We start from the raw sequence: 21,692 nt of genomic DNA, 5'->3' as shown, positions 1-21,692 counted from the left end.
TTGAAATGTCCAGAAACGTTGTTTTCTATGAAATGGTAATACCTTTTGCCACTAGTACTAAATCTGTTTTAAACATACCAAACCCCACACATGTCCGAAACAAAACAATTCCATGAAACACCAACCGAACAACCCATTTCCCTTCCCATTAGGCCTGAACTATTACCTATTGACCCACCCATACTTCATCATCAATCTAATACACCTCAGTTCATCTCTTCTCCTCCTTCACAATCCTTAACCTCGTCTCCTGCTTCCCAATCAGACATAATCTCTCCTACACCGTCTTCAACCATTTATCCTACCATCCGTCACAGTCTCCGTCAAAGACATTCCCCAAATCGTCTCGCTGACTATATTTGCGGCTCTTCTCTCACTACTCCAACTCCATCATCTTCAACTTGTAAGTATCCTTTTTCTTCTGTTCTGTCTCTGACCTCTCTTTCCCCTTCTTATCAAAAATTCATTTTATCCTTGCACTCTGAAATTGAGCCAAAGTCTTTTCAAGACGCCAATAAATATTATCATTGGTGCAGTGCTATGAAAGATGAACTTGTTGCTCTGGATTTGAACCAAACTTGGTCTGTTGTGGATTGTCCTCCTGGTGTAAAACCCATTGGCTGTAGATAGCTGTATCGGATCAAGCGTCGCCCTGATGGTTCTATGGAACGCTATAAGGCTCGTCTTGTAGCAAAAGGATTCACACAAACAGAAGGGGTGGATTTCTTGGAGACTTTTTCTCCGGTAGTAAAACCAGTTACAATCCGACTTGTATTAGCTCTGGCTTCCATGAAGAGGTGGCCTATCCATCAACTAGATGTTAACAATACTTTTTTGCATGGAGATTTATCTGAAGATGTATACATGACCTTGCCTCCTGGAATCAGTTCTAGTCACCCAAATCAGTGTTGTAAACTGCTGAAATCACTGTATGGTTTGCGCCAATCAAGCCGTATGTGGTATGAAAAATTATCCAAACTTTTAATTTCTTGTGGGTACCAGCAGACTCTATCTGATTACAGTCTTTTTGTCAAATTTATTAGTGCTGAAGTTTCTGTCTTATTGGTGTATGTTGATGATATTGTTCTCATTGGCAATTCTATTTCTGAGATGGCTACCATTAAATCTATTTTAAATCAGCATTTCAAAATCAAAGATTTGGGTACTCTTAAATATTTTTTGGGTATTGAAGTTGCTCATTCTGCTCAAGGAATTTCTTTGTCTCAAAGAAAGTATTGTGTTGATTTATTGGAAGATTCTGACTTGTTGGGTGCTAAACCAGCATCTATTCCCATGACAGTTCTACAACGTTACATCAGGACAATAGCCCTTTGCTTCCCGATCCTTTAATTTATCGTCGTCTTGTTGGCCGCCTCCTCTACCTTACTACTACCCGGCCTGACATTACATACGCAACACAGCAGCTTAGCCAATTCATGCCTTCTCCTACTGAATCCCATTTTCGTGCAGCAAATCGGGTTTTGAGATACTTGAAGTCTAATCCAAGCAGAGGTCTTTTCTTTTCCCGTGACTCTTCTGTTCATATATGTGGATTCAGTGATTCTGACTGGGCGGGTTGTCCGGATACTCGTCGTTCTTTAATTGGTTATTGTTTCTTTTTGGGAAAGTCTTTGATCTCTTGGAAAACAAAGAAGCAATCCACTGTTGCCAGGTCTTCAACAGAAGCAGAATATAGGGCTCTTGCAAACACCACCTGTGAGCTCCAATGGTTGATCAATATGCTGCATTTTCTTCAAATTTCAACTGATCGCACTCCTATTCTTTTTTGTGATAATCAGAGCGCTCTACACATTGCAGCAAATCCTGTTTTTCATGAGCGACTTGGAAGTTGATTGTCATGTGGTCCGTCAAAAGGCTCAAGCCGGAATGATGAAACTTCTTCCTGTCTCTTCTTCAAAACAATTGGCTAACATCTTTACTAAGCCATTGTTCCCTCATCTCTTTCATCTTAATCTCTCAAAACTAGGAGTTCTTGATATTTTTCATCCTCCAGCTTGTGGGGGCGTATTAGAACAATAATAAATAGTTGTGTTAGAGTAATAATAAGTAGTTGAGAGTTAGTAGTTGGTAGCTAAATATTTATGAGGTTAGTTTGAAAAATGCTTATAAATAGCATGACTCTTTATAATGTAAACAACAATTTTAATACATATCTTTTATTTTCTTATCTTTATTTTCTTGTTAGCCTGATTCCTTGATCCGGACACTGTTTTAAAATATCGTCCTCCTAACGGGTCATTGAAAAATGGGAGTTGAGGCAGTGAATGAAGATTAAAGCATTGTTCTAAGTTCAAATATGCTAGCCTGGAAAGCCTCCCAATCGTATAAGGTAAACTAGTGAAGCTGTTTCCCTGTAAATTTAGTCTTTCTAACCCCTTTAATTCCCCAATATCATCAGGAACCTTTGATAGATTGCAAAAGCCAAGATCCAGAAATGATAAAGCTTCCAGAACCTGTGAAGGGATAGACTTGCCAAGAGTTGTGTAACGTCTGCTAATAACAAGCCGAAGTTCTGAAAGGTTTGAGGAGCCTTGAAAATCTAGAGTATGAAGAGATGTCATACAAGCGATGCCATTAGGTCCCCCCTTAAGATTTATATTATCTCTCAAACTCAAAGATCTAAGTTTTTCAAGGGCCCAAATAGAGTTATGCATATGAACCAAACTTGTACATTGTTCAAGATCAAGATATTCTAGATTTAAGAGCCCCAAAAAATCTGGTGTACTTTCCAATTTTGTGCAGCCTGAGAGGTGTAGAACTATCAGAGAGCTTAACTTGCATTTATTATCACCAAATTTGAGTCTAACCAAACTACTACAGTCCCTCAAATTCAAGTAACAAGTCTTGTAAGAAATCCAATTGAAGGGTGGATCTGCTGTAGTTTTGTACATCCTGAAAGATCTAATCTCTTGAGATTTTTGCAACATTCAAAATTTGGCATTTCCGTAAGCTCTTTCGAGTTGCTCAAATCAATTCTTGTCAGGTAGACCAAATTCTATAAAACAGAATTCAGCGATCTGTAAGTGAATTTGTTATACTAGAACTTTAAAAAAATCTCGACAGAAAGTCAGTTTTCTACCAAAACTTTATTTCTGATATACGAAAGAAAATAAAAAGAAAGAAAATAAGAAAAAAAATGAGAAGAAAGAAAATAGAAAAAAAAGTAAAAGGATAAATATGTAATTTCATTCATGTTTGCTACATTTCTCTTCATTTTCATCTCATCTTTGGGATAAAAATATTTTAGTGGATCTCATATTATTTTTTTTCTTTCCACCCTATTTTCTCTTCTCATCCAAACAACAAAAAATTTACTTTTTCATTCATTTTTTCTCCTCCCATTTTCTTTCTCTGCAAATTCCCTCTATCCAAGCAATGTGTAAGGAAAAACATTTCGACCATTATTATGCAATAAGGCATTAGCTTAAATCATATTAAAGAAATGAATTAAGATATCCTAAAATGAGGAAGTTGCACTTTATTATTTTACCAATTTTCTATCTAAATTCTAAAGAAATTGTACATAACTTTAGTGTGTGCTTAGAAAAATTGTATTGCTTATAATATAAAGTCATTAGTCCTCAAATTCATACATTTAAAAATATTAATAATTTTAAATATATAAAATAAAAAATAAGAGAAATTATTTTAGAAATTAATTTGATTGACTTTCATCAATTTTTGGGACTAAAAAATCACTTGCAAGTTGCAATAATAACATAAAGTGACATAACTAACAAATTATATTGTGACACGGGACACTAAATTGGCATGTAGACAAATCATATTTTAACATGTGGCACAATTTTATATTCTTGATTCTGTTTAGTGGTAAATTAAAACAAACTATGAAAATCTAATTTATTCTCATTTTTTTTATTCAAAAAATTTGAAACGAAAAATATAATAATAAAAAATATAAGTATGAAAAATTAACAAGAATAATAAAAAAATAAAAAATAAGTCATGTCCCTTGTTAATGTTTCTGGACACAATGTTTCTGTTTATGTCTCTTCTGTCAAACATAATTTTGTGTTTTTATGTCCCTATCTTAATGTTTTATCTCTATAAATAAACGCAATCTATGTTCCCATTAATGGCACAAGTTTGGTAAAGGTCTGTAGAAGAAGATGGATCTTCTCATAGAAACTATTGAACATTGTCTTTTAAGATGTCAATGTACAAGAGCTGTTAGGTTTGATCTCTTAAAGAATTTATTATTAAAACTCAATTCAAGGAATGATTGACTTCATTCAAGGAATGATTGACTTGGACAAAGTGTGAGAGGAGGTTTTGATTTCGATGGCAGCAAATATTATTTGGAAAATTTGGAAATCTACAAATGAATTTGTTTATACAAGCGCACAATTTTTTATCCACAAAATACAATTATCAAATCAAACATACTTTAAAAAGGTAGCTGAAGTTTTAATTCAAAGAATAAATAATATGCCTCTTAATATGCTGCACCTAAGTTTAAAACTTTTAAAACTTGGCGAAGACCAAGTAATAAATAGGAACCGAAGTGTTGAGTGTGAGTGAGTTTGTCTAAAATTGAAGGCTATCCAATCTATTTGACAAAAATAAATAAAAATAAAAAAAATAAAAACATACTTTAAAGAGAAGGAATAAAGAATCCAAACAATTCAATATCAAGATCAAAATTAAAGAAGAGAGGCATATACCATTTGGAGGCCTCCAATGCAGAATATGGTGTGTACAAGATCTATTCTATTACATGGAGCTGACGTAACATGCTTTTGAGAGTGTTTTTCGATTTATTTCTTTTAATTTTGTAAAGCAAAGACACTTATGGAATAATCATGAATTTGTTCCAAGAATTGGAGCCTGAGTATCAAAGAATGTACAAGAGGGTTAGAAAGGATAAAGCGTGGTGCATCGGTCCGGTGTCACTAAGCAACAAGGATCAGTTGGACAAGGCTCAAAGAGGCAACAAGGTTTCAACTGAAGGGTGGATGTATCAAAAATGGCTTGATTCTCAAAAGTCTAAGAGTGTAATTTATGTATGCCTTGGAAGTTTATGTAATCTAACTGCAATTCAGTTGATTGAGATTGGTTTAGCCTTAAAAGAATCAAAGAGACCTTTCATTTGGGTCATAAGGGAAGGGAGTTAATTAAAAAGGCTAAAAAAGTGGATTAAGGAAGATGGGTTAGAAGAAAGAATCAAAGATCAGAGCCTTATAATTCGAGGTTGGGCTCCTCAGCTACTAATACTATCACATCCTTCAATTGGAGGGTTCTTAACACACTGTGGCTGGAACTCTAACTTAAAAGCTATCTGCGCTGGTGTGCCAATGCTAACGTGGCCGTTATTTGCAGACCAGTTTCTGAATGAAAACTAGTTGTCAAAGTACTAAAAGTTAGAGTGATGGTTGGTGTGAGAAGTCCTATGGTGTGGGGAAAGGAAGAGGAGATTGGTATATTGGTTAAGAAAGAAGATATTAAATAGGACCAGAAAAGTTAATGGATGAGAATAATGGTGAATGTGAAGAGAGAAGAAAAAGAGTAAGAGAGTTAGCAGAAATGGCAAAAATATCTGTAGCACAAGGTAGATCTTCTCATAGTAACTTGACTATGTTCATCGAAGATATTTTGCATAAAAGCATGGGAAGTAAATGATAATCTAATTGTCAAAAACTAATGGCACAAAATCATGATTATTTTGTTCCATAGTACTATTATATGGAGTAAAAATCAATGGTGAAGTGTTAGGTAAACAATGATTATCTTGAATAATATGAACAATCACCAATCAAATAAAAATACACTACACCCTAATTTAATGCTACTAATTAAATTTACTCTTTTAACCCTATTAATTCACATTGTTTACACATTGTTTAAAAATATTGTTGGTTACCTATACTTTTCCAAATCAATATGGAGGCTCCAATAAGAATTTTATGTTTTTTTTTTGTAAAGCATGTCATCAATTAGTATTGGTATTAGCAAATTTATGTAAGAAAATTTTTTTCCTCCATTTTATTAAGTGTTTTTTTTTCATTTTTATTTTTGCTGTAAATTATGTGTCATTTTCTATTTTTAAAAAGTCATTAATTAAATTTTACTTATTATGCCTTTTATTATTAAATAAAAGAAGAAAGTTATAAGATTATTGAATTAATAAAGAGAAAAAATAGTAGTAAGAATATATTTTTTTTATGGCTTATATTTCTAATAAAATTTAATAATTATCTTAATACTTGTACAAATAATCCTATATAGTCAAATTGCAATTACAAATAGGGGTGGCAACATGCATTTCACCTACGGGTATCTAATCCGAACTAATCCGGTCATGTAGGGTTGCGAACCCGATCCGCAGCAACTCAATCCACAACGGGTAGAGTAGGGTGCGGGTAGGATTCTTGTGAGTCGGGTAGGGTGCAGACTTATTTGCGACCAACCCGCATCCTATATATGTGATGTTATATATTTATATAAAAATATGTTTTAAGTAGATGTTGAACCAAAGATCTCTCAAAAAATGCAAAAGATCCTTAACTACTAAGAGAAGATCATTAATTTATAATTTAATACATTTTTTTTTACATAAAAGTCAGTTCTATTTTAAATTACCATCAAGTTATATAATAATGTTGCATTTTTTCTAACCCGCATGTAGAGTTGGGTACCTGTGGATTAAGAACAGGTAGGATTAGAATTGGGTATTCTCAACCCACAGGTAAAATAGAATTGAGTTTATATAAAAATCGCAACCTAGGAATAGAGTTAGAGTAAAATCCAAACTCTATCCTACCCTACTCTATCCATTGCCACTCCTCATTACAAAGGCATCCATAGAACACGATCACCAAACAAACATACTTCAAAGAGAGGGAGTTGCCGTATGGGGGCCTCCACCGCGATGCTGTGTTTGAGTTAGATTGTTGCAACTAGTGGAAGCATGCCGAACAGGCCAATTGATTTGGGCAGTTCAGCCTATTTTGGATTATATGAAGCATCTCCAAGATAGAATAGAATGACAAATTCAGTTTGCCAATTGCATCTGAAACAGTGCCTTCCATTGACTTGAGGATGGTTAAGGGAGAAGATAAATAGCTTGCATGCTTTCATTTGGGTGCCTTGTCTTTGATGAATAGAGAGGGCTTTGATCTTCTCTTTCTCTGGTTTGGTTATATCTATAGCCATGAACAAAAGAAAGGGAAAATAAAATTATGGAGGAGTACCCTCCAATTTGAATATAAACAAATTATATGAACCATATAAATGATGTAAGGGCATCTTGGCCAGTTTCACTACCTTTTCTTTATTGTTTTAAGGTAGTTTCATGCATTTTCTTAGTAAATAAGCAAGTTTTGGGTGGATATTCACTTACATCTTGATTTAGGCAAATATTGTGAATTTTACATGATTTCATGAGAATTATGCATGGATTGAATGACAATTGGGATAATGCATGATCTCATAACTTGGACTAAAGCTTTGATGCACTTTATTTGCTTGATTTCAGGACAAAGGAAGCAAGGAAGAGCCACGTTAGTAGCCGCGTTAGTCTAACTAACGTGACCACTAACGTGGAATGGGAGATAGCTTGCAACGTTAATAAGAAAAGTAATCGCCAATAACGTCCTCGAAGCCATCATAGCCCACGTTAGTTGCTACGTTAACTACACTAACGTGGTAGTTAACGTGGAAGAAAAGGGAGCTCTAGCGTTAGTGGTAAAAGTGAATACCACTAACGCTCCAAAGTGGCAATTGTCCACGTTAAGAGTCACGTTAACTCAGTTAACGTGAACTCTAACGTGGAAGAAGAAGATGAAACCAACGTTAGTGACATGCACCTTTGTCACTAACGTTGGACTAAGCCCATATTGGCCACGTTAAGAGCCACGTTAACTCAGTTAACGTGGACTCTAACGTGGAGGAGCAAGGAATAGCCAATGTTAGTGACACTCACCTTTGTCACTAACGTTGGACTAAGCCAATATGAGCCACATTAGTTGCCACGTTAACTCAGTTAACGTGGAAGCTAACGTGGAGGAAAAGAATGATGAGCCAACGTTAGTGACACTCACCTTTGTCACTAACGTTGGAGATGGCAACCAATACCACGTTAGTGGCCACGTTAACGCAATTAACATGAACTCTAACGTGGGAAAGGGGCGTTTTGGAGCGTTAGTGACAAAGGTAAGTGTCACTAACGCTCTCGAGGCTAAGGCATGCTCATGTTAAGAGCCACGCTAGTTATACTAACGTGAACTCTAACGTGAGAAAGGGGGGACTCTCAACATTATTGAAAAAGGTGAACCCCAATAACATGTGTGAAGGACCAAGAGGCAACGTTAGTGGTCACGTTGGTGCCACTAACGTTGAAGTTAACGTGGACCATCCTTGGGTTAGGAACGTTAGTGAAAAAGGTGATTGTCACTAACGTTCTCGAACCCACATTTTCACTTAACGTTAACGCCACTAACGTCCTAAGCTAAAGTCCATGCCTACTTCACACTCTCTCTGCAAGTAAAGCTAAGCCCACTGAAGATGATAACTACTTCAACTCAAGATCCAAAAGCCCATATCCAAGACTTGAAGAGCCAACTAGAATATCAAAAGAGTAGTATATATAGGGGTAGTTTTGAATTAGAGAGGAGCTTTTTGGCATTAGGAGAACTACACTCTGTATAATTTTACTTTCTCTGCAACTTCTAGTCTTAATTCCAAAATGTATTCTCCATCTCTGCTTTCCATTCCCAGAGCTATGAACAACTAAACCCCTTTCATTGGGTTAAGGAGCTCTGTCGTAATTTGATGGATCAATAATAGTTTTCATTATTTTTCTTCTTTCTTTTCTCTTGATTTTACTAGAAAGCTTTCAATCTTCATCCAATTGAATAGTTGTCTTGGAAAAGAAGCTATTCATACTTGGATCTCTTCAGAACCTTGGAAGAAGAATGAAGAGATCATGCTAAAAATGCTTTCTCATGTTGGACCAAATTGGGGTTTGGATGGGTATAGTGACATATAATCCTACCAACACTTTGATTTGGGAATACATGTGGTATAATCAGTGACCATACTTCATCTCTTCTCATGAGCAATTAGACCAAGGAATTGGCTATTGATCAAGATTTGAGAGATTGAATTACCAAGGAATTGGAATTCAATCACTTAAGATTGCCAAGGAGATCAATGAATGCATTGATTGAGGAAGAGATGAGAATGAACTTGATCTGGAGAATGCAACATCTCCTAAGCCCAATGAATTCCCCATTTCTGATCTTACCCATTCACTTTAATTCTTGCTAATTACTTTGATGTCCATCTTCCCCATTCCCCATTTAAGATTCTGCAATTTACTTTCCGCCATTTACATTCAGCTCTTTATTTCTAGCATTTATATTTCTGCTATTTACTTTCCCGCCATTTAATTTCCTAAAATTCTCAAATCAATTTCTGCTTAGCTCAACTAGAACATTCCTCTAATTAAAGTTGCTTGATCAATCAATCCCTGTGGGATTCGACCTCACTCTATTGTGAGTTTTTACTTGACGACAATTCGGTGTATTTGCCGAGGGAAAATTGTTGAGAGACAAGTTTCCGTGCATCAATAAATCATTAGATTTGGATCCTCTAAATTTTGAATTTCACTTTAGAGAGTAAAGTTTGATCTCTCACCATTTATATAAATATGAAAGAGAAATCATTCAAGGGTAGAAAAATCACACTTTACTCTCTAAAGTAAAATTCAAACTTTAGAAGATCCAAATCCAAATCAATTATTGTGTATTAGCACACATTTTATGTATACATGTTTTATTAATAAAAAATACTATATGTATATTAAAAATTAACTAATAAATTAATTATTATGTATTTATATATATTTATATATTGATTCACATAGTTTTTTCAATTAAATAATCAGTTACTAAAATAATCAAACTTATCATAATAGAATAATTAAATTTGTAATAGACCAATGGGTTTAGCTAATATGCAATTGTTAAGATTATTATTAATAGAATTAATAAATAAACAAAAAAATGCACTGAAAATGTAAACTTCATATTTTTACTACACAAATTTTCTTACTTGGTAATATTAACATGGATATTTAGTACACATATTAACTAAATCTAAACTAATAATCAAACATATTTACAGAATATTTTTGATAAAATGTCAAATAGATATTTCTATATGTTTATTACTGGTAGCATGATTGTTTATTAATAGAATAATCAATCATCAAAATAATCAAAAAATTTTTTACCGAATAATCAAATTTTCTAATAGAATAATCAAACTTTTATTAACACTAAAAAAATGTCATTGCTGTATTTTTGTATTTTTATTATATTTTGATAATAGATGTGAATTTGATTTTTAAATATATTATTTATAAATTTTGATTATAAATGTAATTATGATGACATTCATTTTTCTATGCAAATGGTTGATTAGTCATGTACCCATGTTCATAAGATGATAGTTTGAATATGATGAGTTTGAAAAATTTGAAATTATTGTGATGATCAAATATTGTTAAAAATATTAATTACAAAAATTATTAATTTGATTTTTGATTCCAATTATTTGTTTAATGGATTTGTGAGTGTGCAGAAAAACTAAAACAAACTTTTCAGTTGGGCTAAAAGGAAATTAAAGCCCAAAGTGATAAGAAAATATTAAGCTTTTGTGTAAAAATAATTCCAAGCAAAGTGGCTGAATTATTTTAATACATAATCATATGTTAATTGGGTCAGAAAACCAATGTGCAACCCAAAACAAATTGTTGAGGGACCAAAAATCTCTTGGTCCGAAATTGAAAGGAGAAGGAATGGAAAGAGAAGTGGTTCGGTTACCTACTCCCCATTATGGAATGGAATTCAAAATTCAATTGGATCAATGGCTTGCATTGAGTATTGAAACAAAAGATTCAATTTGACTAATTACTTCCCTTGGTAACCGAAGTCCACATTTCAATTTCATTTAATTTCACATTAAATGCTTCATTTCTTCTCTCTCTTCTCTCTCTTTGTTGTTTCATTTGTCACATCCATCAGAAAAGAAGATGGAAGTAAGAAGTTATCAGAAGAAAAAGTAGAGAACACAGTGAAGCTATGAAGAAGCAAAAGGCTAGGATGAAGAAAGCCAGTAAAGAAAAAAGGAGATCCAAAGCATGGCGTGGCTGAGATCTTTGCCATTGAAGGCAAGATTTCAAGAAGAAGCTTCAAGATCTCCATGCAAAAAATGTAAAGGATCAGTCTCGGTCAGAGAGAAAGATCTCTGTGGCTAAAGCTCTGTTCCATTTTTGTTCATCCAAGAGAGAAGGTAGCTATTGGAGCTACGAAGAGGAAGAAGCAAATTTGGAAATGTCAGAGCTGTCAAGGATCAGAGAATCATCAAGGGTTGAAATTCATTCTTGGGGCCAAAGTCAAGATGGAAGGCTTAGATTGAAGAAGTTTGATGAGAAGGGTTGAGAGAGGTACATGCATGTTGATTTTTGGCTTTGGTTTCCCTCTCTCTCTTCTCTGTCCGAACCGGCTATATTTTGGAGAAAAAGATGGTGGCTTGGTTGAACCAGTTTCAACCTTAGAAACTTCTCCTTCTATAATAAAGGTGAACGGCCAAGGGTTGAGATCAAGGAGAGAAAGCACAGAGTTCTCATAGCTACCCTAAGCTAACAGAGTTCTTCTCCTTCAATGAGTTTTATTTTGTTTTCTTTTCTTTAGTTTTGTCTGTCTGAGTCTCATGGTAAAAGGCAAACATAGTGAGGTTTGTAAGAAAAAATCAGTGAGAAGAAAAAGGCAGAGAGTGCAAAATTAAAGAAAAAGCCATAGATGTGTTAGAGGTCCTTTGTACATCTGTGTTGTGTTTCATGATCCTGTGGGGATTCCCTTACAAGTTGGGTTAGCACTTTGCGGTTGAAAGCTTGGTAGTTGTCCAAGTCAAGTTTAGTTTTGGGGATAGATTCTGGACTTGTCCCAGATAGGAATGGGTAGTTCCTACGGAAGAATTGGTGTATGTAATCTGTTGTTTATAGTGAAATTCCGTCACTGTTGTGATGGAGACTGGATGTAGGCTGCATTGCACTTAGCAGCTGAACCAGGATACTTCTGGGTGTGATTCTCTCTTTCCCTTCTAATCTATTTCTGTTTCTGTTGCGTAGGAGACAAAATTGAAAAATATCTCCTAACCGGTTACGAGACAAAAAGAAAATGTCTCTTGACTTGTTATGAGACAAAAAGCAGAAATATCTCCTGAAGCTATCTTAAAAGGCATAAAGTAATATTAAAAAAAGGGGCTAAGATTCAACCCCCGTTTCTCTTAGCCACTGATTACCATCAATTGGTATTAGAGCTTGGTCTCAAAGAGATCAAGCTTTGCAGCTTGGAGAAAAGATCTTGATGGCGGATAACAGTGGCTCAAATCTGGTGGCCTATACTCTGACAGAAGTGCAGTCAAGCAACAGACCTCCATTCTTTAATGGAAAGAAATACAGTTACTAGAAAGAAAGAATGAAGATATTTGTTGAATCAGTAACGCCATTGTAAATCAACAAGAAAAGGAGGGAGGTAGTGACAAATCTGCTTCCTCTATTGCTGCATTTACTGAATTTATTGATGGAAATGCACTCATTGGTTTAGGAGACCATTTACCTGGACAAATAGAAGAAGGGGTCAAGAGCTTATCAAAGAACGTATTAACAGGGGGCTGGCGAAAGAAGAGTGGCTGAATTCTTATCCTTCGGCAACAATTCATAGACTCTCTAAGAATGGCTCTGATTATGTCCCCTCTTTTTAGACACTAATCCAGTTAGGAGAACTCTAAAAGGAGGTTTAAATTTCAAGAGAGATGGTGTAGTTGATGAGCGGATAATTTATACGCTTTTTGGCATTGTTTTTAGTATGTTTTTGGTATGTTTTAGTTAATTTTTATTATATTTTTATTAGTTTTTATTTAAAATTCACTTTTCTGGACTTTACTATGAGTTTGTGTGTTTTTCTGTGATTTCAGGTATTTTCTGGCTGAAATTGAGGGACCTGAGCAAAAATCTGATTTAGAGGCTGAAAAAGGATTGCAGATGCTATTGGATTCTGACCTTTCTGCACTTGAAGTGGATTTTTTGGAGCTATAGAAGCCCAATTGGCGCGCTCTCAATTGTGTTGGAAAGTAGATATTCTGGGCTTTCCAGCGATATATAATAATCCATACTTTGCCCAAGATTTGATGGCCCAAACAGGCGTTCCAAGTCAGCTCAAGAATTCAGGCGTTTAACGCCGGAACTGGCACAAAAGCTGGAGTTAAACACCCAAACTGGCACAAAAGCTGGCGTTTAACTCCAAGAAAAGTCTCTACACGAAAATGCTTCAATGCTCAGCCCAAGCACACACCAAGTGGGCCCGGAAGTAGATTTTTACGTCATTTACTCATTTCTGTAAACCCTAGGCTACTAGTTCTCTATAAATAGGACCATTTGCTATTGTATTTTCATCTTGGGATCTTGAATCTTTGAGTAGTCTTATGCTATCTTAGATCACGTTTTAGGGGCTGGCCTCTCGGCCATGCCTAAACCCTGTTCTTGTGTATTTTCAACGGTGGAGTTTCTACACACCATAGATTAAGGTGTGGAGCTCTGCTGTACCTCGAGTATCAATGCAATTACTATTGTTCTTCTATTCAATTCAGCTTATTCTTGTTCTAAGCTATTACTTGTTCTTCAACTTGGTGAATGTGATGATCCGTGACACTCATCATCATTCTCACCTATGAACGTGTGCCTGACAACCACCTCCATTCTACCTTCAATTGAGTGTGTATCTCTTGGATTCCTTAATCAGAATCTTCGTGGTATAAGCTAGAATCCATTGGCGGCCATTCTTGAGAATCCAGAAATTCTAAACCTTGTCTGTGGTATTCCGAGTAGGATTCAGGGATTGAATGACTGTGACGAGCTTCAAACTCGCGAGTGTGGGGCGTGTGACAGACACAAAAGGATCAATGGATCCTATTCCGACATGATCGAAAACCGACAGCTGATTAGCCGTGCTGTGATAGAGCGCATTGAACATTTTTACTGAGAGGATGGGAGGTAGCCATTGACAACGGTAAAACCCAACATACAGCTTGCCATGGAAAGGAGTAAGAAGGATTGGATGAAGACAGTAGGAAAGCAGAGAGACAGAAGGGACAAAGCACCTCCATACGCTTATCTAAAATTCTCACCAATGAATTACATAAGTATCTCTATCTTTATTTTATGTTTTATTCATATTAATTCTCCATAACCATTTGAATCTTCCTGACTGAGATCTACAAGATGACCATAGCTTGCTTCATACCAACAATCTCCGTGGGATCGACCCTTACTCGCGTAATGTTTATTACTTGGACGACCCAGTGCACTTGCTGGTTAGTTGTGCGAAGTTGTGATAAAGAGTTGAGATTACAATTGTGCGTACCATGTTGATGGCGCCATTGATGATCACAATTTCGTGCACCAAGTTTTTGGCACCGTTGCCGGGGATAAATGAACAATAATTTCACATTTGTTTCCAGCAACAACAGTGCCAAGTTTGGTCCGGTAACAACACCAAGTTTTTGGCGCCGTTGCCGGGGATTGTTCGAGTTTGGACAACTGATGGTTCATCTTGTTGCTTAAATTAGGTAATTTTATTTTATTTTGTTCTTCAGAGTTCTTAAGAATGAATTCTAGAGTTTCAGATGATGTTTTCATCATCACCAAAGCTGATTGATTCTCATCAATATAGCTGTTGAATGTAATGTCCTGCTGAAACTTGGCTAGCCATGTCTAATCTTTTTAGACTGAAGCTTTAGACTAACATTGCATGATTCGTGGAAATTCTCATTAAGAATTTTGATATCCTTAATTTCCTTTTCCATATAATTTTCGAAAAATCCAAAAAAATTTTATAAAATCATAAAAACCAAAAATAATTTTATGTTTCTTGTTTGAGTCTTGTGTCTAATTTTAACTTTGGTGTCAATTGCATGTCTTTATTCTTATAATTTTCGAAAATTACATGCAGTATGTTCTTCATTGATCTTCAAGGTGTTCTTGATGATTTCCTTGCTTTGATCTTTAAATTCTCTTGTTTTGTGTGTTTTGTTGTTTCTCATATGCATTCTCAATTTGTTAGTGTCAGTAGTATACAAACTTCTAAGTTTGGTGTCTTGCATGCATTGATTTAATCTTAGTTTTCATGATTAGTTGCATTTTGATTGTTTCTCACCATTAAAAATTCAAAAAAATATTTTTGTTTTGTGTCTTTTCAAGTTAATAATACAGAGAATTGAAGATTTAGAACATACAGCAGAGGAATCACACAGAAAAAGCTGGGCGTTCAAAACGCCAAGTGAAGAAGGAAAACTGGCGTTTAAACGCCAGCCAGGGTACCTGGCTGGGCGTTTAACGCCCAAAAAGGTAGTGTTTTGGGCGTTAAACGCCAGAATGGATACCATTCTGGGCGTTTAACGCCAGGATGGCACAAGAGGGAAGATTTTGTTTTTAATTCAAATTTTTTTCAAGTTTTCATAATTTTTCAAAATCAAATCTTTTTCAAATCATATCTTTTCAAAATCAATTTCTTTCCCTTTTCAAAAATACTTGCTAACAATTAATGATTTGATTCAAAAATTTCAAGTATGTTGCCTTTTCTGTTAAGAAAGGTTTAATGTCTGAATCATATCTTTTAAATTTCTTGTTAGCCAAGTCATTAATTTTAAAAATCAAATCCTTTTAAATTGTTTTCAATCATAACTTTTCAATCATATCTTCTTAATCACATCTTTTTCAAAATAGTTTTCAATCATATCTTTTTTATTTCTAATTTCAAAATCTTTTTCAAAATCACTTTATTTCTTTCTCAACTTTAATTTTCGAAAATCATCAATCAAGTTTTCAAAATTTCTTTTAATTATTTCAAAATCTTTTACTTTATTTTCGAAAATTCTTCCCCTCTTCTCACATCCTTCTATTTAAGGACTAACACTCCTCCACTATCAATAATTCGAACTCTATCCCTCTTGATAAGTTTGAATTCTTCTCTTTCTACCTCCTCCTTCTATTCTTCTTTTCCTCTGACACCTCAAAGAATCTCTATACTGTGACATAGAGGATTTCATACTTTCTTGTTTTCTTCTCTTTCATATGAACAGGAGCAAAGAAAAAAGCATTATTGTTGAGGCTGATCCTGAACCCGAAAGGACCTTGAAGCGAAAGCTGAGAGAAGCAAAAGCACAACTCTCTGGAGAGGACCTAACAGAAATCTTCAAGCTAGAAGAAGACATGGCAGCCGAAAACAACAACAATGCCAACAATGCAAGGAAGGTGCTTGGTGACTTTACTGCACCTACTCCCGACTTCTATGGGAGAAGCATCTCTATCCTTGCCATTGGAGCAAACAACTTTGAGCTTAAGTCTCAATTAGTTTCTCTGATGCAACAGAATTGCAAGTTTCATGGACTTCCATTGGAAGATCCTCATCAGTTCTTAGCTGAATTCTTGCAGATCTGTGACACTGTCAAGACCAATGGGGTTGACCCTGAGGTCTACAGACTTATGCTCTTTCCCTTTGCTGTAAGAGACAGAGTTAGAACATGGTTGGATTCACAACCTAAAGAAAGCCTGAACTCTTGGGAAAAGCTAGTCAATGCCTTCTTGGCAAAATTCTTTCCACCTCAAAAATTGAGCAAGCTTAGAGTGGAAGTCCAAACCTTCAGACAGAAGGAAGGTGAATCCCTCTATGAAGCTTGGGAAAGATACAAGAAATTGATCAGAAGGTGTCCTTCTGACATGCTTTCTGAATGGAGCATCATAAGAATCTTCTATGATGGTCTGTCTGAACTGTCCAAGATGTCACTGGACAGCTCTGCTGGAGGATCTCTTCATCTGAAGAAGACACCTACAGAAGCTCAGGAACTCATTGAAATGGTTGCAAATAACCAATTCATGTACACTTCTGAAAGGAATCCTGTGAATAATGGGAAAAATCAGAAGAAAGGAGTTCTTGAGATTGATACTCTGAATGCCATACTGGCTCAGAACAAAATATTGACTCAGCAAGTCAATATGATTTCTCAAAGTCTGTCTGGAATGCAAGCTGCACCAGGCAGTACTAAGGACGCTTCATCTGAAGAAGAAGCTTATGATCCTGAGAACCCATCAATGGAAGAGGTGAATTACATGGGAGAACCCTATGGAAACACCTATAATCCTTCATGGAGAAATCATTCAAATCTCTCATGGAAGGACCAACAGAGGCCTCAACAAGGCTTCAACAACAATAATGGTGGAAGAAACAGGTTTAGCAATGGCAAGCCTTTTCCATCATCTTCTCAGCAGTAGATAGAGAATTCTAAGCAGAGCCACTCTGACTTAGCAACCATAGTCTCTGATCTAATTAAAATCACTCAAAGTTTCATGACTGAAACAAGGTCCTCCATTAGAAATTTGGAGGCACAAGTGGGTCAGCTGAGCAAGAAAATCACTGAACTCCCTCCTAGTACTCTTCCAAGCAATACAGAAGAGAATCCAAAAGGAGAGTGAAAGGCCATCAACATGGCCGAATTTGGAGAGGAGGAAGAGGCAGTGATCGCCACCGAGGAAGACCTCAATGGACGTCCACTGGCCTCCAATGAGTTCCCTAATGAGGAACCATGGGAATCTGAGGCTCATAATGAGACCATAGAGATTCCATTGGATTTACTTCTGCCATTCATGAGCTCTGATGAGTATTCCTCCTCTGAAGAGGATGAAGATGTCACTGAAGAGCAAGTTGCTAAGTACCTTGGAGCAATCATGAAGCTAAATGCCAAGTTATTTGGTAATGAGACTTGGGAGGATGAACCCCCTTTGCTCACCAAAGAACTGGATGACTTGACTAAGCAGAGATTACCTCAAAAGAGACAGGATCCTGGGAAGTTCTCAATACCTTGTGCCATAGGCACCATGACCTTTTTCAAAGGCTCTGTGTGACCTAGGATCAAGTATAAACCTCATGCTTCTCTCTTTAATGGAGAAGCTAGGAATCTTTGAGGTACAAGATGCAAGAATCTCACTGGAGATGGCAGACAATTCAAGAAAACAGGCTTATGGACTTGTAGAGGATGTCTTGGTAAAGGTTGAAGACCACTACATCCCTGCTGATTTCATAGTCCTAGAGACTGGGAAGTGTATGGATGAATCTATCATCCTTGGCAGACCCTTCCTTGCCACAGCAAAAGCTGTGATTGATGTTGACAGAGGAGAATTGGTCCTTCAAGTGAATGAGGACTCCCTTGTGTTTAAGGCTCAAGGATATCTCCCTGTAACCATGGAGAGGAAGCATGAAGAGCTTCTCTCAAAACAGAGTCAAACAGAGCCCCCACAGTCAAACTCTAAGTTTGGTGTTGGGAGGTTCCAACATTGCTCTAAGTATCTGTGAGGCTCCATGAGAGCCCACTGTCAAGCTATTGACATTAAAGAAGCGCTTGTTGGGAGGCAACCCAATGTTTTATTTATCTATTTTCCATTATTATTTTATGTTTTTTGTAGGTTGATGATCATGTAAAGTCACAAAAACAACTGAAAAAGCAAAAATAGAATGAAAAACAGAAAGAAAAACAGCACACCCTAGAGGAAAATCTTGCTGGCGTTTAAACGCCAGTTAGGGCAGCAGAATGGGCGTTTAACGCCCAGTCTGGCACCATTCTGGGCGTTTAACGCCAGAAATGGGCACCAGACTGGCGTTTAACGCCAGGAATGGGCAAGAAGCTGGCGTTAAACGCCAGAAATGGGTAGCAGCCTGGCGTTTAACACCAGGATTGGCAGAAAAGGGCGTTTTTGCATGCCACTTGGTGCAGGGATGAGATATCCTTGACACCTCAGGATCTGTGGACCCCACAGGATCCCCACCTACCCCACCTCTCTCTCTCTTCTTCACCTATTCACCAATCACCCTCAATACCTCTTCCCCAAAAACCCCTCACCTATCAAATTCCACCATTCTCTTCACCACTCACATCCATCCTTCATAAAACCCAACCTACCTCACCATCCAAATTCAAACCACTTTCCCTCCCAAACCCACCCATAATGGCCGAACCATACCCCCCTCTCCCCTCCTATATAAACCCATCTTCACTCCTTCATTTTCACACAATCTAAACACTACTTCTCCCCCTTGGCCGAATCACTCCCACTCCTCCATCTCCATTTTCTTCTTCTTCTACTCTCTTCTTTCTTCTTTTGCTTGAGGACGAGCAAACCTTCTAAGTTTGGTGTGGTAAAAGCGTTCCTTTTTGTCTTTTCATAACCATTTATGGCACCTAAGGTCGGAGAAACCTCTAGAAAGAAGAAAGGGAAGGCAAAAGCTTCCACCTCCGAGTCATGGGAGATGGAGAGATTCATCTCAAGGGTGCATCAAGACCACTTCTATGAAGTTGTGGCCAAGAAGAAGGTGATCCCCGAGGTCCCTTTCAAACTCAAAAAGGGTCAACTTTGATCAAAGGTTGGACCAAGTCCTCATGGATATCTGTGTGGAAGGAGCTCAATGCAAATGAGAGATCCCACTCATGGACATGAGCATGAGGAAATTCCTCATCATGAAATCCCTGAGATGCCTCAAGGGATGCATTTTCCTCCACAAAATTATTGGGAGCAAATTAACACCTCCCTAGGAAAATTAAGTTCCAACATGGGACAACTAAGGGTGGAGCACCAAGAACATTTCATCCTCCTCCATGAAATTAGAGAAGACCAAAGAGTCATGAGAGAGGAGCAACAAAGGCAAAGAAGAGACATTGAGGAGCTCAAGCACTCCATAAGATCTTCAAGAGGAAGAACAAGCCGCCATCACTAAGGTGGACCCGTTCTTTAATCTCCTTGTTCTTTATTTTTCTGTTTTTCGAATTTTTATGCTTATGTTTATCTATGTTTGTGTCTTATTACATGATCATTAGTGTCTTAGTGTCTATGCCTTAAAGTTATGAATGTCCTGTGAATCCATCACCTTTCTTAAATGAAAAATGTTCTCAATTGAAAAAGAAAAAGAAGTGCATGAATTTCGAATTTTATAACAGATTAATTATTTTGATGTGGTGGCAATACTTTTGTTTTCTGAATGTATGCTTGAACAGTGCATATGTATTTTGAATTTTTTGTTCATAAATGTTAAAATTGTTGGCTCTTGAAAGAATGATGGAAAAGGAGAAATGCTACTGAGGATCTGAAAAATCATAAAAATGATTCTTGAAGCAAGAAAAAGCAGTGAATTCAAAAAAAAAAAAAGAGAAGCAGAAAAAGCCAATAGCCCTTTAAACCAAAAGGCAAGGGTAATAAAAAGGATCCAAGGCTTTGAGCATCAGTGGATAGGAGGGCCCACAGGAAGAAAATCCTGGCCTAAGCGGCTAAACCAAGCTGTCCCTAACCATGTGCTTGTGGCGTGAAGGTGTCAAGTGAAAACTTGAGACTGAGCGGTTAAAGTCGTGATCCAAAGCAAAAAGAGTGTGCTTAAGAACCCTGGACACCTCTAATTGAGGACTCTAGTAAAGCTGAGTCACAATCTGAAAAGGTTCACCCAGTTATGTGTCTGTGGCATGTATGTATCCGGTGGTAATACTGGAAAACAGAGTGCTTTGGGCCACGGCCAAGACTCATAAAGTAACTGTGTTCAAGAATTAACATACTATACTAGGAGAATCAATAACACTATATGGATTCTGAGTTCCTATAGAAGCCAATCATTCTGAACTTCAAAGGATAAAGTGAGATGCCAAAACTGTTCAGAGGCAAAAAGCTAAAAGCCCCGCTCATCTAATTAATACTGATCTTCATAGATGTTTTTGGAATTCATTGTATATTCTATTCTTTTTATCCTATTTGATTTTCAGTTGCTTGGGGACAAGCAACAATTTAAGTTTGGTGTTGTGATGAGCGGATAATTTATACGCTTTTTGGCATTGTTTTTAGTATGTTTTTGGTATGTTTTAGTTAATTTTTATTATATTTTTATTAGTTTTTATTTAAAATTCACTTTTCTGGAATTTACTATGAGTTTGTGTGTTTTTCTGTGATTTTAGGTATTTTCTGGCTGAAATTGAGGGACCTGAGCAAAAATCTGATTCAGAGGCTGAAAAAGGACTGCAGATGCTGTTGGATTCTGACCTCCCTGCACTTGAAGTGGATTTTTTGGAGCTATAGAAGCCCAATTGACACGCTCTCAATTTCGTTGGAAAGTAGACATCCTGGGATTTCTAGCAATATATAATAGTCCATACTTTGCTTGAGATTTGATGACCCAAACAGGCGTTCCAAGTCAGCTCAAGAATTCTGGCGTTTAACGCCGGAACTGGCACAAAAGCTGGAGTTAAACGCCCAAACTGGCACAAAAGCTGACATTTAACTCCAAGAAAAGTCTCTACACAAAAATGCTTCAATGCTCAGCCCAAGAACACACCAAGTGGGCCCGGAAGTAGATTTTTACGTCATTTACTCATTTCTGTAAACCCTAGGCTACTAGTTCTCTATAAATAGGACCTTTTGCTATTGTATTTTCATCTTGGGATCTTGAATCTTTGAGTAGTCTTATGCTATCTTAGATCACGTTTTAGGGGCTGGCCTCTCGGCCATGCCTAAACCCTGTTCTTGTGTATTTTCAACGGTGGAGTTTCTACACACCATAGAT

General features: G+C 36.6%; 1 non-coding gene and 2 pseudogenes across 1 annotated transcript; 1 reads left to right on the top strand and 2 right to left on the bottom strand.

Annotated features, from left to right (window-relative positions):
* Positions 1-2,177: 2,177 nt before the first annotated feature.
* On the bottom strand, positions 2,178-2,962 carry LOC110265396 (TMV resistance protein N-like; annotated as a pseudogene).
* Positions 2,963-4,759: 1,797 nt separating this feature from the next.
* Positions 4,760-5,683, top strand: LOC107610551 (UDP-glycosyltransferase 73C25-like; annotated as a pseudogene).
* An 11,037-nt stretch (positions 5,684-16,720) lies between these two features.
* LOC148547297 (small nucleolar RNA R71) lies at positions 16,721-16,828 on the bottom strand. Its single transcript, XR_015897517.1, has one exon. It is a non-coding gene; the product is annotated as a small nucleolar RNA R71 (small nucleolar RNA).
* Between the last annotated feature and the right edge of the window lie 4,864 nt (positions 16,829-21,692).

The sequence above is a fragment of the Arachis ipaensis genome, chromosome B8 (genome assembly GCF_059453495.1).
Source record: "Arachis ipaensis isolate K30076 ecotype BB chromosome B8, ASM5945349v1, whole genome shotgun sequence".
Lineage (NCBI taxonomy): Eukaryota > Viridiplantae > Streptophyta > Magnoliopsida > Fabales > Fabaceae > Arachis > Arachis ipaensis.
The sequence above is the reverse complement of the archived record's forward strand: the minus strand, read 5'-3'. Positions and strand labels throughout refer to the sequence as shown.